Below are 15,616 nucleotides of genomic sequence, written 5' to 3' on the forward strand. Positions count from 1 at the left end.
CTGTGCAAAACCTTTTTAGTTTGACCTAATCCTATTTGTTTATTTTTTCTTTTGTTTTCTTTTCCTGAGGAATTATATTAAAAAATATATTGCTAAGAGAAATGTCAGATTTTACTGCCATTGTTTTCTTCTAGGAGTTGTATGGTTTCAACTCTTACATTTAAATTTTTAATCTATTTTGAGCTTATTATTTTTTTAAAAAAATTATCTTTATTGTTGAAAGGATTACAGATATCCTTTTTTCCCCCCATTGACCCCTTCTACCAAGCTAGTATATGGTGTAAAAGGGGGTCTACTTTCATTTTTTAAGGTATGTGTTCAATTTTCCCAACACCATTTATTGAATAGACTTTCTTTACCCATTGTAGATTCTATCTTCCTTTGTCAAATATTAACTGATAATAAAGGTGTGGGTTCATTTCTGGACTATCTATGCTGTTCCATTGATCTACATATCCATTTTTATGCCAGTACCATGCTGTTTTTATTGCTATGGCCCTCTGTATCAACTATGGCTATAGTTGATACCAGGTAGCATGGTGCCTCCAACTTTGTTTTTCTTTCTCAACATTGCTGTGTCTATTCGAGGTCTTCTGTGGTTTTATATTCATTTTTGGATGATTTGTTTTAGTTCTGTAAAATATGCCATTGGTGTTTTCATAGAAATTGTGTTGTACCTATAAATTGCTTTGGGTAGTGTGGACATTTTAATGATGATAATTCTTCCTATCCATGGGCATGGTATATGCTTCCATTTATTTGTATTTCCTTCACTTCCTTTCTTCAGTGTCTTATAATATTCTGAGTACAAGTCTTTTTCACCCTTGGTTAAGTTTATTTCTAGTTACTCATGTTTTTAATGCAATTGTAAATGGGTTAGTTTTCCTAGTTTCACTATCTGAGAGTTCATTAATGGTGTATAAAAATGCAACCATTTTCTGAATATTTTATATTCTGTTATTTTATTGATTTCATTTATCACTTCTAGTAGCTTTTGGTAGAGTCTTTAGGGTTTTCTATATATGGTATTATGTCAGCTGCGAATAATGACAGTTTTACTTTTTTCTTTCCAATTTGGATGCTTTTTATTTTTGTCTGATTCTAGTACTATGATGAATAAGATTGGTGGAAGTGTATATCCCTGTCTTGTTCCTGATCTTATAAAAAACATTTTTAGTTTTTCCCCATTGAGTATGATGTTATCTGTGGGATTGTGATATATGGTCCTTATTAGGTTGAAATATGTTCCCTCTATTCTTACTTTGCTGAGAGTTTTTGTCATAAAGGGGTGTTGATATTGTCAAAAGATGTTTCTGCATCTATTGATATCATGATATGATTTTTATCTTTCACTTTATTTATGTGGTGTATCACCTTATTTGATTTTTAGATATTGTACCAACCTTGCATTACAGAAATAAATTCCACTTGATCATGGTGTATGATCTTTTTAATGTATTGCTGAATAGGGTTTGCTAATATTTTGTTGAGGATTTTTGCATCTTTGTTCATCAAGGATATTGCCTATAATTTTCTTTCTTTGTAGTGTGTTTATATGGTTTTGGAATTAGGGTAATGTTGATCTTGTAAAATGAACTTGGGAGTCTTCTCTCATCTTGAATTTTTTGGAATAGTATGAGAATGATAGGCGTTAGTTCTTTTTTGAATGTTTGGTAAAATTTGCCTGTGAAACCATTAAGTCCAGGACTTTTGTTTGTTGGATTTTTTTTTTCTTACTGTTTCAATTTAATTAGTTGTAATTGGTCTGTTCAGGTTTTGTGTTTCTTCTTGATTCAGTTATAGAAAATTTTATGTTTTTATTAATTCATGCATTTCTTCCAGATTGTCCAGTTTGTTGGCATATAGTTATTTGTAATATTTTCTTATAATTCTTTGTATTTCTGTGGTGTCAGTTGTTACTTCTCCTCTTATTTCTGATTTTATTTACTTGGGTTATCTCTCATTTTCTTGATTAGTGTGGTTAAAGCTTTATCAATCTTGTTTATCTGTTCAAAGAACCAACTCTTGGTTTCATTGATCTTTTGTATTCTTTTTTTTTTCTAGACTCTATTTTGTTTGTTTCTGATCTTTAATATTTCCTTCTTTCTACTCATTTTGGGTTTTGTTTGTTGTTCTTTTTCTAGTTCCTTTAGGTATAAAGCTTGATAGTTTAGATGAGATTTTTCTTGTTTCTAGAGGTAGGCTTGTAATGCTATGAATTTTCCTCAGAGGACTGCTTTCACTGTGCCCCATAGATTTTGAGCTGCTGTGTTCCCATTTTCATTTGTCTGAAGGTATCTTTTCATATCTTCCTTAATTTCATTGTTAGTCTATTCATTGTTTAGTAACATGTTATTTAGCCTTCATGTGTTTGTGTTTTTCAAGTTTTTCTTCTTGTAATTGATTTTCAGTTTTATGCCATTCTGATCAGAGAAGATGCTTGATATGTTTGCCACCTTTTTCAACTTATTGAAGAATTAATTTATTGTCTTAACATTGGTCTGTTTTAAAAAATGTTCCATGTGCACTTGAAAAGAATATTCTGCTTCTTTGTGGTGAAATGCTCTAAAAAATATCAATTAAATCTATTTGGCCTATTACGTCATTTAAGGGTGCTGTTTCCTTTATTATTTTCTTTTTGGTAGATCTATCAATTACTGTCAATGAGGTGTTAAATTCACTACTATGACCGTATTACTATTGATCTCTCCCTTTATGTTCATCATGATTTGTTTTATATATTTAGGTGTTCCTACGTCAGGTGCATAAAAGTTAACAAAGGATATATAGCCTTGTTAGATTGATCATTTTATTATTATTAACACCTGTGTTTTTTTAAAATCTTTATTGTTGAAAGTATTAGAGCTGTCCCCTTTTTCCTCCCATTGACCCTTCCACACCATTTCCATCCCACCCCCAGGCCTTCCCCACACCAATGTTTGTGTCCATGGGTTATGGTTCTTTGATTAAGCTCTCCCCACCCACTCCCCCATCCCCACTTTCCCTCCGAGATTCATCAGCCTGTTCCAAGCTTCTATGTCCCTGGATCTATTATGTTCATTGGTTTCTTTTGTTCATTAGATTCCACATATGAGTGAGATCATGTGATTCTTGTATTTCTCTGGCTGGTTTACTTCACTTACCATAATACCATGCCGTCTCAAAGGATAAGGGATCTTTCGATTTTACAGCTGCATAGTATTACATGGTGTAAATGTCTGAGAAGATGCTGGATAAGATTTCAATCTTCTTGAACTTGTCAAGACTTATTTTGTGTCCCAACATGTGGTCTATCTTTGAGAATGTTCCATGTGCGCTTGAGGAGAATACATATTCTGCAGCTTTGGGGTGAAATGTTCTGTAAAGGTCAATTAAATCCATCTGATTTAGTGTGTCATTCAGGGTCACTGTTTCCCTGTTGATTTTTGTCTGGAAGGTCTATCTAAGCAGTGAAGTCAGTGGGGGGAGAGGGGGAGGGCAGTTAAAGTCCCTACTGTGATTGTATTGCTGTTGATTATTCCTTTAAAGTCCTCCAGAATTATTTTTACTTTTTCAGCCTGTGTGAGTCTTGTTCTGAGGTGGGTCTCTTGTAGACAGCATATATTTGGACCTTGTTTCTTATTCATTCAGCTACCCTATGTCCTTGGAGTGGAGCATTTAACCCATTTATATTTAAGGTTATTATTGATAGGTGCATATCTATTGCCATTTTAGTTCTTTATGCCTGTGTTTCTCATTTTCTTTGTCTCAACTTCTCATTACAGCAGTCCCTTTGACATTTCTTGCAATGCTAGTTTGGTGGTGATAAACTCTTTTAACCTTTTCTTTTTGTCTGGGAAGTTCTTTGTTAAACCATCTATTTTGAATGATAACCTTGTTGGATAGAGTAGTCTTGGTTTCAGATCCTTGTTTTGCACTACCTTGAATACTTCATGCCATTCCCTTCTGGCCTGTAGAGTTTCTGATGAGAAATCAGCTGACAGCCTTATGGAAGTTCCTTTGTAGGTAACAGATTGCTTTTCTCTTGCTGCCTTTAAGATTCTCTCTTTATGTTGAATTTTTGGAATTTTAATTATGATGTCTCTGGGCTTGGGCCTCTTTGGGTTCTTCTTGCTTGGGACTCTCTCTGCCTCCTGAACTTGTGTGACTTTTTCTTTGAGCAGGTTAGGGAATTTTCCTACCATTATTTCTTCAAATAGATTCTCTAACCTTTGCTTATTTTCTATATCTTCTGGCACCCTTATGATGAGAATATTATTAAGTTTCATGTTTTCCCACAGCTCCCTTAAACTTTCCTCCTGTTTTTTAATTTTTTTTTTCTCTTTGGTTCTTTGATTGAGTGATTTTTTTCTACCCTGCCTTCTAATTGCCTGATCCTATCCTCAGCTTCCTTTAATCTGCTGTTAATTCCTTCCAATGTACTTTTTCTTTCTGGTATTTTGTACTTAATTTCCTTCATAGTTTCCATTTCTTATCTCATGCTGTCCAGCATCCTTATGATCAGTATTCTGAACTCTATATCTGATACATTACTTATCTTCATTTCATTTAGCTTTTCTTCTAGAGAATTCTTTTGTTCTTTCATTTGGGGCTTGTTTTTTGTCTCCCTATTTTGGCAACTTGTCTGGATTTATTTCTCTGTATTAAGTAGATCTGCTAGGACTCCCAGTCTTTTGGATGGTCTCTGGTGCAGGCCAATATCAGACCCTGTTTATGACTGGCCTTGAGTACCTTGTTTGAAGTTTTCTGCATTCCACAGTTTGTAGTTTCCTCTGCTAGGTAGGGCTGGGTGTGTTTGGACAGGAACAAGATGTGCATCAAAGTCTGCTTTTCCAAGCCTTGGGTTGAGAAGCAAATCAGGCAAAGACTCAAAGCACCCACAGGCTGTTATTCAGTCTCTTAGTGAGCCCCAGGCTGTAGAGATTCCACAGGGTGGGGAAGAGGTTTTCTAGCAGCATGGGGCAATTGCTTCTCCCCCTAGGCAAAGCTGCTTGGAAGGTAAATGTATGCCTGAAAAAGATGTCTTCTGCAGTATGGGGGAATGACTCAGCACAGGAATCCAGATGGCTGCTCTCTGAAAGTTATTCTCCTTGCCAGCACCCTGAATTATCCTCACACATCTCTAGTTCACTCTGCCCTCCTTCTGCTGGAGCCCAAGATGAGTGGTTGCACTGAAACTTTGTGCATTGGCTCTTCAAGGGGGTTCCTGCATTTCTAGCCATCTCTCCTTGGCAGACAAAAACCTTGTTGCTTTTCACAGCCAGATGTTATGTGCTCAGTTGTGGTGATCTTGGCTGGGAGGTCCAGCCTGGAGTTTAGGCTCCAGAGTCCTCAGTGGAAAGCCTCCTCCCCACCAGCTGAGATATTCCTCCAGAACTTCAGCTGCTGCCTGTGGGAGCCTAACCAGCCCTCTCTCACCTCCACACTCCCTACCAATCTTTATGTGGTCTCCACTTTAGGTCCTTGGTTATGAGGGTGCTCTCCAGCAAGTATTCTGTTGTAGCTGATTATTTAGGATGGTTTTTCTATATTTTAGTTGTAATTCCATTTGATCCTGGGAGAGTGTGAGTGCAGCTTCCTCTTAATCTGCTGCCATCTTAGAATCTCTGTAGTTGAATCTTGAATGCTGTTGGCTCCAGTGTGCATGGGGCTGACCCTTAGGTGGGCTGACTGTGATTGAGAACTGACCTCAATCACAGTATAAGAGCCACTGTGTGGGTGCTGACCACATGAAGCAGAATTCATTCCAGGAAGGTCTAATGCCTTCTGAGATCTCCCCTTGGTTGTGCCACTTGCGAAGCTAATTGGATTCTTCTCTGATGTGTCCTGAAGCTCACCACTGAATGTGTGGGTTCAGGGGCTTTTTGGAAGGGTCTCTGATGCAAGTCAATGTCAGATGCTGCCTGTGACTAGCCCTGGGCTACCTGTTTGTAGCTACAAAGTGATTCACAGTTTTTGGCTGTCTCTTTTCAGTCTAGGTGTGCATGGGATAGGCCAGCTTCCACTAGCGCTGAGCCCGGGGACAGGTCAGCAAAAGACTCAAGGCACTCAGAGATCCCCTTCCACCTATCTCTGGTTGCTTACTGCCTGTTAGGCTCTGTCATTGAAAGAGCCTCTGGCAGTACATGAGTTGCATAAGGTAGGTTCTCATTGAGTCACCAAGTAGTGGTGAGTGTTGTCCATCACACTGATACAGAATCAAATTCAGTGCCAGTGCTGAGTCTGAGACAACTGAACAAAAGTCCTTGGGTACATCAAGGCCAGCCACAACCTCTCAGGTGGCTCTGAACCTTTGTGATGGTGCAAGGTCCCAGGATTTTGTCAGGGTGATGCCAGCAAATTTCACCATGGCTAAGTGGACTCAGATTTTTCTGTTTTAAAGGAAAGTTCAGCATGGGTCTGTCATGCAAAGGAAGAATGTTCCCTTTTCTAAAAACACGCAACTAAGTCTGTTCCAGATCTTGGATGGTCCTCCTCGAGAGCCCTATATTGGCAGAGCATGGCTTGCAAGAGTCAGGAGAGTGGGGTTATTGCATTACCCCAGGCTGATGCCATATAAAGGGGTGTGCTCAACTCAAGAAATATGGAATCTGTGGGTATGTAAGAGTGGGACTCATCACAGGGACCCTGGCATTTGTACCTTCACTCTCCAGAGCCACACAGCCCAGTTTCTCCTTACATGAATTTAGTCTGCTGTGAGCTGCCCTCCCTTCACAGGAACCAAAGCTGAGTGGTTGTGAATGAAATTTTGTGCACTGGCCCTTTATAGGACCACCTGGGTTTTTAGCAGACTCCTGTCTCTCCCTGGCAGACAGAATCCCTGCTGATTTTCACAGCCAGATGTTATGTGTGCTCTTCTTCTTGGCTCTGGTGCTCTGGACATGGGGTTGAGATACCATGTTCTTCAGGGGGAACTTTGCAGCTGAAATATCCCTCCAGATTCTCAGCACTTGAATGCAAGGCAAGCCCTTTTTAGGTCTCCACCCTTCCTACCAGTCTCATTGTGGCTTCTTCTGTAAATATTTGGTTATAAGACTTCTGTTCAGCTAGTCTTCAGTTGGTTATTCAGGTTGATCAAAATGTAAAATACATTTTAGTTGTAATTCCAGTTTGGTCCTGGAAGGAAAGTAGTGTGACTTTCATCGACTCTGCTGCCTTCTAGGAGTTTTCTCCTTGATTTATTTTTTTAAAAAGATCACTTTGCTAGGTAAAGAATGGACTGTAGAGGTATAAGAGTGGAAACAGATCAATTAGAAGGTATGCACAGAGATAATGGCAGCTTGTAAAGGGGTGGTGTCAGTGTCCATTGTGAGAAATGGGAGGATCAGAGAGATGTTTAAGAGGTACAATTGATGGAACTTAGAGATCCATTAAATGTGGTAAGTGAAAGAGAAATTGGGGTCTAGAATAACTGCCACTTTTCTGGCTTGGAAAACTGAGAGTAAGGTGGTACAGCTTACTGATATGGACAAAACTTAGGAAGGGTGTTGCTTAATTAGGATATTGGGAACTTATTTTCAAAGAATCCAAATCCTTCATGCTTTTCATATCACCACCAATAAACATGTGTTATGTGTTCATGTAAAATAACTTAAAGTCTCTTTGAACCATTTCTTCTGAATGTATTCTTTTTTAAAAACTTTTAACTGAATTTATTAAGGTGACATTGGTTAATAAAATTACATAGGTTTCAGGTATACAATTATATAATACATCCTCAGTGTATTGTATTGTGTGTTCACCACCCCATGTCAAGTTCCCTTCCTCCAACATTTGTCTTCTTACTAGAAATAGAAAACTTATTTTCATCAAATGGAGCCCATCTTATCTAAGTATTATTTCTAATTTTTTGTTCTACATTCTTTTAGGGAAAATGTAGATGTTCTCTTTAACTCAAAGTTTACAATCCCTTCATCAGTAAATCCACAGGAACTATGATTGCTCATTCTGAAGATAAACTAACTTTGATTTATCATCTTATTTCTTCATTCAATCAGTCAATGTTTATTGAAGACTTGCTTTGTGTCAAGGATCTCTGATGGCCATTGGGGACATAGAAGGATGATATGGGACATCACAGCCATCCATCCATCCATCCTTCAGTCACCACTATTTCTTAATTCTTTCACATTCTATTGCCAAGACCTGCCAAGAAAAAGAAGTTTTGGTTCACTTGTAGAACTAATTAATAAATAGGGTGAGGGGAAACTGGATAGTGAAGGAAGATGAAAGAAAATCTAACTAAAATTAACTGTTTTAAAATGACATGTTCCAAGGGGTTCATTCAACTCCAGTGACCAATAACACCTTGTGTTTGGACCACTTGACAGCCACTCTACATCTACTCCTGGTCCTTGCAATCCATTCTCCCCAGAGCAGCCACTGGTATCTTTTAAAAAACTAAAACAAGTCAACTTTTTTCCCATGCTTAAAGGCTTCTGGTGTTTTCCCATCATCTTCCAAATAAAATACACATACCTTTCCATGTTCTTGCAGAATCCTAACTGCCTCTACAGTCTCACCTGTCACCCTTATTCCCCTGGGTAATTCTGATTTATCCCTCAGGCCTTCTTTCTGTTTTTTTAAGAAACTAAGTGATTCCTCAGTGTTTGCTCACGCTGTCCCCTCTGCTTGGAATCTGTTCTATGATCTTGGCAAGGCTCAATTTGTTATCATGTCTCAATTCAGATGCTGCCTCTGTAGGGAGGCCTTCTCTGATCACACCGTTTGTTTATTTGCTTATTATATGACTTCTAACAGAAGGTCCAGGAAGGTAAGATAATGTCTGTTCTTTTCACTCATGTACCCCAAGTTCTTCCACAAGACCTGATGCAGAGTGGGTGCTCAATACATGTTTGTTAAATGAATGAAGAAGTGAATAAATTGATCCTCATATTCCACCCTGGGAGGTAGCTCTTAACATTTCCATTTCATTGATGTGAGGATTAAAGAAGTGAAACAACTTTCCCAGGATTGAAGCTCAGATACAATTACTTCCTAGGTACATAGTTCTAATGTCAATGAAGAAATCTTCTTCCCTGGTCTCATATATTACAAAAACAAAACAAAACACAAAACACAACCTTTTTAGTAGAGCTCTACCAAGTTTTTTTCTTTCCCCTTTCTCTTATCAGCTCTGATATTCTACAAGAAGCACAGTGGTTAGTAACCAAATTCCATAGACCACTATGCATGAATCACCCAGGCCCAGTAATAAGTCCAGGAGTGCTATCAGCACCATCACAGTTATTTAGAGTGAGAGATTAGAAGCAGCAGTTCATTACTTGCCTGCTCACTTCTGTACATGTGGGATGGCTCATTCTGCTCAAAGAAATTGGTCAACAATGGAGGACTTAAGTCAGATATGTAACAGCACACAGCCAGGGGGGAAATGTATGTGATCAAAGGCAACTAAATCCAGTACAATTGGTTTATAAGCAAAGGCAGTCTTTCATCCTGGTGCATAATTTTACTGTGGGCACAAAACTAAATGCCAATGAATAAATATTCAGAGCTGATGGCTGCTGCCATTTGGGCTCACATGACCACAACTGCACCTCATACACTCACACTCCAGGAATTCACTATAACAGGGACTGACTATAAGTTTAAAAGGCCCAAAGCTACACTAAACCAGCACTGCAAGAAATACTAAAAGGAGTGCTTTAAGAAAAAGGTGAAATATAGAAAGTAAGATACATAGGCATAAAGGAGGAAAATGGCATTAAATAAGTACTTATTGATAATAATCTTAAACTTAAATTGATTATATTCTCCAATAAAAAGACATAAAGTAGCTGAATGGATAATAAAACATGACCTATATATATACTGTCTACAAGAGACCCACCTCAGAACAAAAGATTCACGCAGACTGAAAGTGAAGGGATGGAATAAAATATTCCATTCAAAAGGAACTGCGAAAAAAAGCTGGGGTAGCAATACTTATTTCTAACAAAATAAACTTCAAAATAAAGACTATAAAAAGAGACACAGATGCTCACTACATAATACTAAAGGGACCCATCCAAGAGGAGGAAATAACCCTTATAAACATATATGTACCCAATATAGGAGCACCTAAATATATAAAAAAAATTCTTGGTGGACTTTAAGGGTGAGATGAACAGCAACAGAATTGTAGTAGAGGAATTTTAACACTCTACTGTCATCATTGGAAAAATCATCCAGACAAAAAATCAACAAGGAAATAGAGAACTTAAATGACATACTAGACCTAATGGATTTTATTGACATTTACAGAATATTTTATCCCAAAGCAGCAGAATACACATTCCTCTCAAGTGCACATGGAACATTCTCAAAGATAGACCACATACTAGGACACAAAACAAGTCTCTACAAGTTCAAGAAGATTGAAATCATATCAAACATCCTCTCAGACCACAGTGGCATGAAAAGTATAAATCAACCACTATAAAAAAAACTCAAAAATATTCAAACACACAGAGATTAAATAGCATATTAGTAAACAATGAATGGGTTACCAATGAGATCAAGGAAGAAATCAAAAACTTCCTGGAAACAAACAAAAATAACAGACAACAACCCAAAATCTATGGAACACAGTGAAAGCAGTCCTGAAAGGAAAATTCATAACATTACAAGCATAACTCAAGAAACAAGAAAAAGCCCTAATAAACTATCTAACACTACAACTAAAAAAATTAGAAAGAGAACAGCAAGAAAAGCCTAAAGGAATTAGAAGGAAGGAAATAATAAAGATCAGAGCAGAAATTAATGACATAGATGCCAAAAAATCAGTACAAAAGATCAATGAAACCCAGAGCTGGTTCTTTGAAAAGATAAATAAGATTGATGAAACTTTATCCAGAATCACCAAGAAACAAAGAGCGAAGACCCAAATAAATAAAATCAAAAATAAAAAGGTGATATAACAACTGACAACACAAAAATACAAAGGATCATAAGAAAATACTACAAGCAACTATATGCCAACTAACTGGGTGAAATGAACAAATTTCTAGAAACACACAATCTCCCAAAACTGAACCAAAAAGGATCAGAAAACCTGACTAGGCCAATAACAACTGATGAAATTGAAGCAGTAATCAAAAAACTCCCAGCAAACAAAAGTCCAAGACCAGATGAATTTACAGGCAAGTTTTACCAAACATTCAAAGAAGAATTAACACATATTCTTCTCAAACTATTGCAGAAAGTTCAAGATGAGGGAAGACTCCCAAGCTCTTTTCATGAGGCCAGCATCATCCTAATCCACAAACCAGATGATGACACTATAAAAAAAGAAAATTACAGGTCAATACCCCTGATGAACATAGATGTAAAACCCTCCACAAAATATTAGCAAATTGAATCCAGCAATACATTCAAAAGATCACACACCATGACCAAGTGAGATTTATTCCTGGGATGCAAGGTTTGTATAATATTTGCAAATCAATAGATGTGATACATCACATGAATAAAACAAAAGATCAAAATCACATGATCATATCAATAGATGGAGAAAAAGTATTTAACAAAAACTAGCCCCCATTTTTGATAAAAACTCTCAACAAAGTGGGAAGAGAGGAAACATACCTCAACATAATAAAGGCCATATATGACAAACCTACATCCAACATCATACTCAATGGGCAAAAACTAAAACCATTTCCATTAAAAACAAGAACAAGACACGGTTGTTTCTTTCACCACTCTTATTCAACATAGTACTAGAAGTCTTTGCCACAGCAATCAGATTAGAAGAAAACATAAAAAGCATCCACATTGTAAAGGAGGAAAATTGTAATTATTCACAGATGACATGATATTGTACATAGAAAACTCTAAAGTCTCCAGATTTAATAAATTAATTTGGCAAGGTAATAGGATACAAAATTAATACCCAGAAATCGATGTCATTTTTACACACCAGTAGTGAACTCTCAGAAAGATAAACTAAGAAAACAATACCATTTACCACTGCAACTAAAAAATTAAGATACCTAGAAACAAACTTAACCAAGGATGTAAAAGACCTATACTCAGAAAACTACAGGACACTGAAAAAATAAATAATGAAAGATATAAATAAGTGGAGAATATAACATTTTCATGGATTGGAAGAATTAATATTAAAATGTCCATACTACCCAAAGCAATCCATAGATTCAGTGCAATTCCTATTAAAATACCAATTGCATATTTCACAGAACTAGAACAAATATTCTAAAAATGTACATTGAACCAAATAGACACAGAATAGCTGCAGAAATCTTGAGAAAGAAGAACAGAGTTGGAGGGATCACTATACCAGATATCAAACTATACTACAAAGCCATTATAATCAAAACAACCTGGTACTGGCACAAGAACAGGCATATAGATCAATGGAACAGAATAGAGACCCCAGATATCAACCCAAGCCATTATTGCCAATCAATATTTGACAAAGGAGTCAAAAGCATACAATGGAGTAAAGACAGTCTCCTCAATAAATGGTGTTGAGAAAATTTGTCAGATAAATGCAAAAAAATGAAACTAGGCCACCAACCTACACCATACACAAGAATAAATACAAAATATATAAAAGACTGAAATATAAGTCATGAAACCATAAAAATCCTAGAAGAAAATATAGGCAGTAAAGTGACAGACATCTCACGTAGCTGAATTTTTGCCATTAGATCTCCAAGGGCAAGAGAAACTAAGGAAAAAATAAACAAATGGGACTACATCACACCAAAAAAATTCTGCACAACAAAAGAAACTATACTCAAAATACAAAGGAAGCCCATGGCTTGGGAGAGCATATATGACAACAATACATGTGATAAGGACTTAATTTCCAAAATATACAAAGAACTCATACACCTAAGCAAGAGGAAGACAAAGAATCCAATTAAAAAATGGGCAAAGGACACAAGTAGACACTTGTCTGAAGAGAACATACAGATGGCCGAGAGATGTGAAAAAAAATGCTCAAAATCACTAATCATCAGAGAGATGCAAATTTAAAAAAACCACAGCAAGGTACCACTTCACATCTCTCAGAATGGTTACCATCAACAAATCAACCAACGACATGTGCTGGAAAGGGTGTGGAGAAAGGGGAACCCTAGTACGTTGCTGGTGGGAATGCAGACTGGTGCAGCCACTATGGAAAACAATATGGAGGTTTCTTAAAATATTAATAATGGAACTACCGTTTGACCTAGTGATCCCACTTTTAGGAATATATCCTAAGAAACTCGAAACACCAATCAGAAAGAACTTATGCACCCCTATGTTCGTAGCAGTGCGATTTAGAACAGCTAAGATCTGGAAACAACCCAAGTGCCCATCAGCAGATGAGTGGATAAAAGAGCTGTGGTACATTTACATAATGGAATACTATTCACCTGTTAAAAAAGAAAGCTCTCTTACCCTTTGGAACAGCATAGAGGGACCTGGAGGATATTATGCTAAGCAAATTAAGCCAGTCCAACAAAGACAAATATCACATGATCTCACTTATATGTGGCATCTAAGGAACTAAATAAATTGACAAACAAGATAGGATGACAGACATGGAAGCATGAAACAGACTGACAGATCTCAGAGGGAAAGTGGGAAGAAGGGAGGGAAGAAATTTATCAAAGAACTTATAAATATATATGCTCAGCTTATGGGCAGAGACAACAGACAAGGTAAGAGCTGGGGAGGAGTGGGAGAAAAAGGGGGAGGTAAAGGGGAGAAAATGGGCAACATCTATAATACTTTCAACCATAAAATACATTTTTTTAAAGGGCCCTAAACTGGTAAAAGCTTATGCCATCCTCTCATATACAATTTAAAATCTAGTATTATGCTAAGTGATATAAGATAATCAGAGAAAGACAAGTATCACATGATCTCACTTATATGTGGAATCTAATGAACAAAATAAACTGACAAACAAAATAGATCAGAGACATGGAAGCACGCAACGGACTGACAAATAGAGGGAATAGAGGAGGAGGGGGTGGAAAGAGATTAATCAAATAACTTATATACGTATATGCATAACTCATGGGCATAGACAAGAGTGTGGTGAAAGCCTGGCAGGGAAGGGAGCAAGGTGGAGGGGGTCAATGAGGGAGAAAAGGAGACATCTTTAATAGTTTTAACAGTAAAGATAAATTTTTTAAATGATCTTTAGCTTTTGCATAAACCTTTAAATGAGTGTAAGAATGTTCTACACCCCTGCCGGGCGTGGCTCAGTGGTTGAGGGTCGACCTAGGATCCAGGAGATCGCAGTTTGATTCCTGGTCAGGGCACATGTCTGGTTTGAGGGCTCCATCCCCAGTGGGGGGGCGTGCAGGAGGCAGCCGATCAATGACTCTCTCATCATGGATGTTTCTATCTCTCTCTCTCCCTCTCTTTCCTCTCTCTGAAATCAGAAAAGGTATATTTAAAATACGAATATTCTACACCATTTTGATTGCAGACTTGATAGCTGCTTAGGTACATTTTAAAAATGTCTTTTCTTTTTGTTCTTTTTTCTTTCTCTCTTCCTTCCTCCTTCTCCTCCTCTTCTTCCTCCTCCTCATGCTCCCCTCCCCCTTCTTCTTTTCCTCCTCCTATTTATTTTTTCTTCTCTCTGTTTCTCCTTCTTTCTCCCTCCCTCCCTCCCTCCCTCCCTCCCTCCCTCCCTCCCTCCCTCCCTCCCTTCCTTCCTTCCTTCCTTCCTTCCTTCCTTCCTTCCTCCCTCCCTCCCTCCCTCCTTTCCTTCCTTCCTCCTTTCCTTCCTCCCTTCCTCTCTTCCTCTCTTCCTCCCTTCCTCCCTTCCTCCCTTCCTGCCTTCTTTCCTTCCTTCTCCCTGTTGTCCTTAACCTGCAAAACCAGAGAAGTCTAGCATATCTGGGCCTTTTCAGTGTATAGATGGGACTTGGATGATCTATGAGGGTGACATAGTGGGAAGTGGAGGCTGGCCATTTAAATTGGTTAAAGGTTGATTATATATGATCTTTAAAGAAAAACCAAACAATTTCTTTCAAATACATAAAGTTCATGTATTCTCACAACAAATTAGACACAAAGTAGTAGCCTCCAAACTTAGAACTGGCTTTTATACAAAGATAAAACTCATTTGTAATTAACACAATAATTTGGTACAAATGGTAGCTCTTGAAATGCTTTGGGTACTAGCAGTCTCCTCTCTGACTGTCATTCCTTTTCTCCCAGGGTAGACCTAATCTGATCTAGGAGGAATAAGCATTTGTGGAGGTTGGAATCAATGGGAAGTTACTGTTGTTTTGAAATATCTGCTTGTCCAATCTACCTGTCTGAGCTTTTGATTAACTGGTAAGTATAAACATGCAAAGAAATTTGCTGACCAATTTCTTAGCAGGGCAGACAGAGCCTTTGTGACTTTGTGTTGCATTCACAACCCATCTGTTTCCCTGAGACCTTGGTGACACTGGACTTCTTACATGCTGTGCATTTCTAGGCTTTTGCAAATGTTTCCCTTTTCTAGGAATGTCTCTCCATCTTTTTAGCTGATACCCTCCAGTTCAGGTTGCAAGGTTCATCTTAATGTCTCCTCTTATGTGAATCTTTCCTGAAAATCCTGACAGATTTAGTCTCTTCTCTGTGTTCCCCAATCCTC

Source organism: Miniopterus schreibersii (assembly GCF_964146895.1).
Source record: "Miniopterus schreibersii genome assembly, chromosome: X".
NCBI classification, from domain to species: Eukaryota; Metazoa; Chordata; class Mammalia; order Chiroptera; family Miniopteridae; genus Miniopterus; species Miniopterus schreibersii.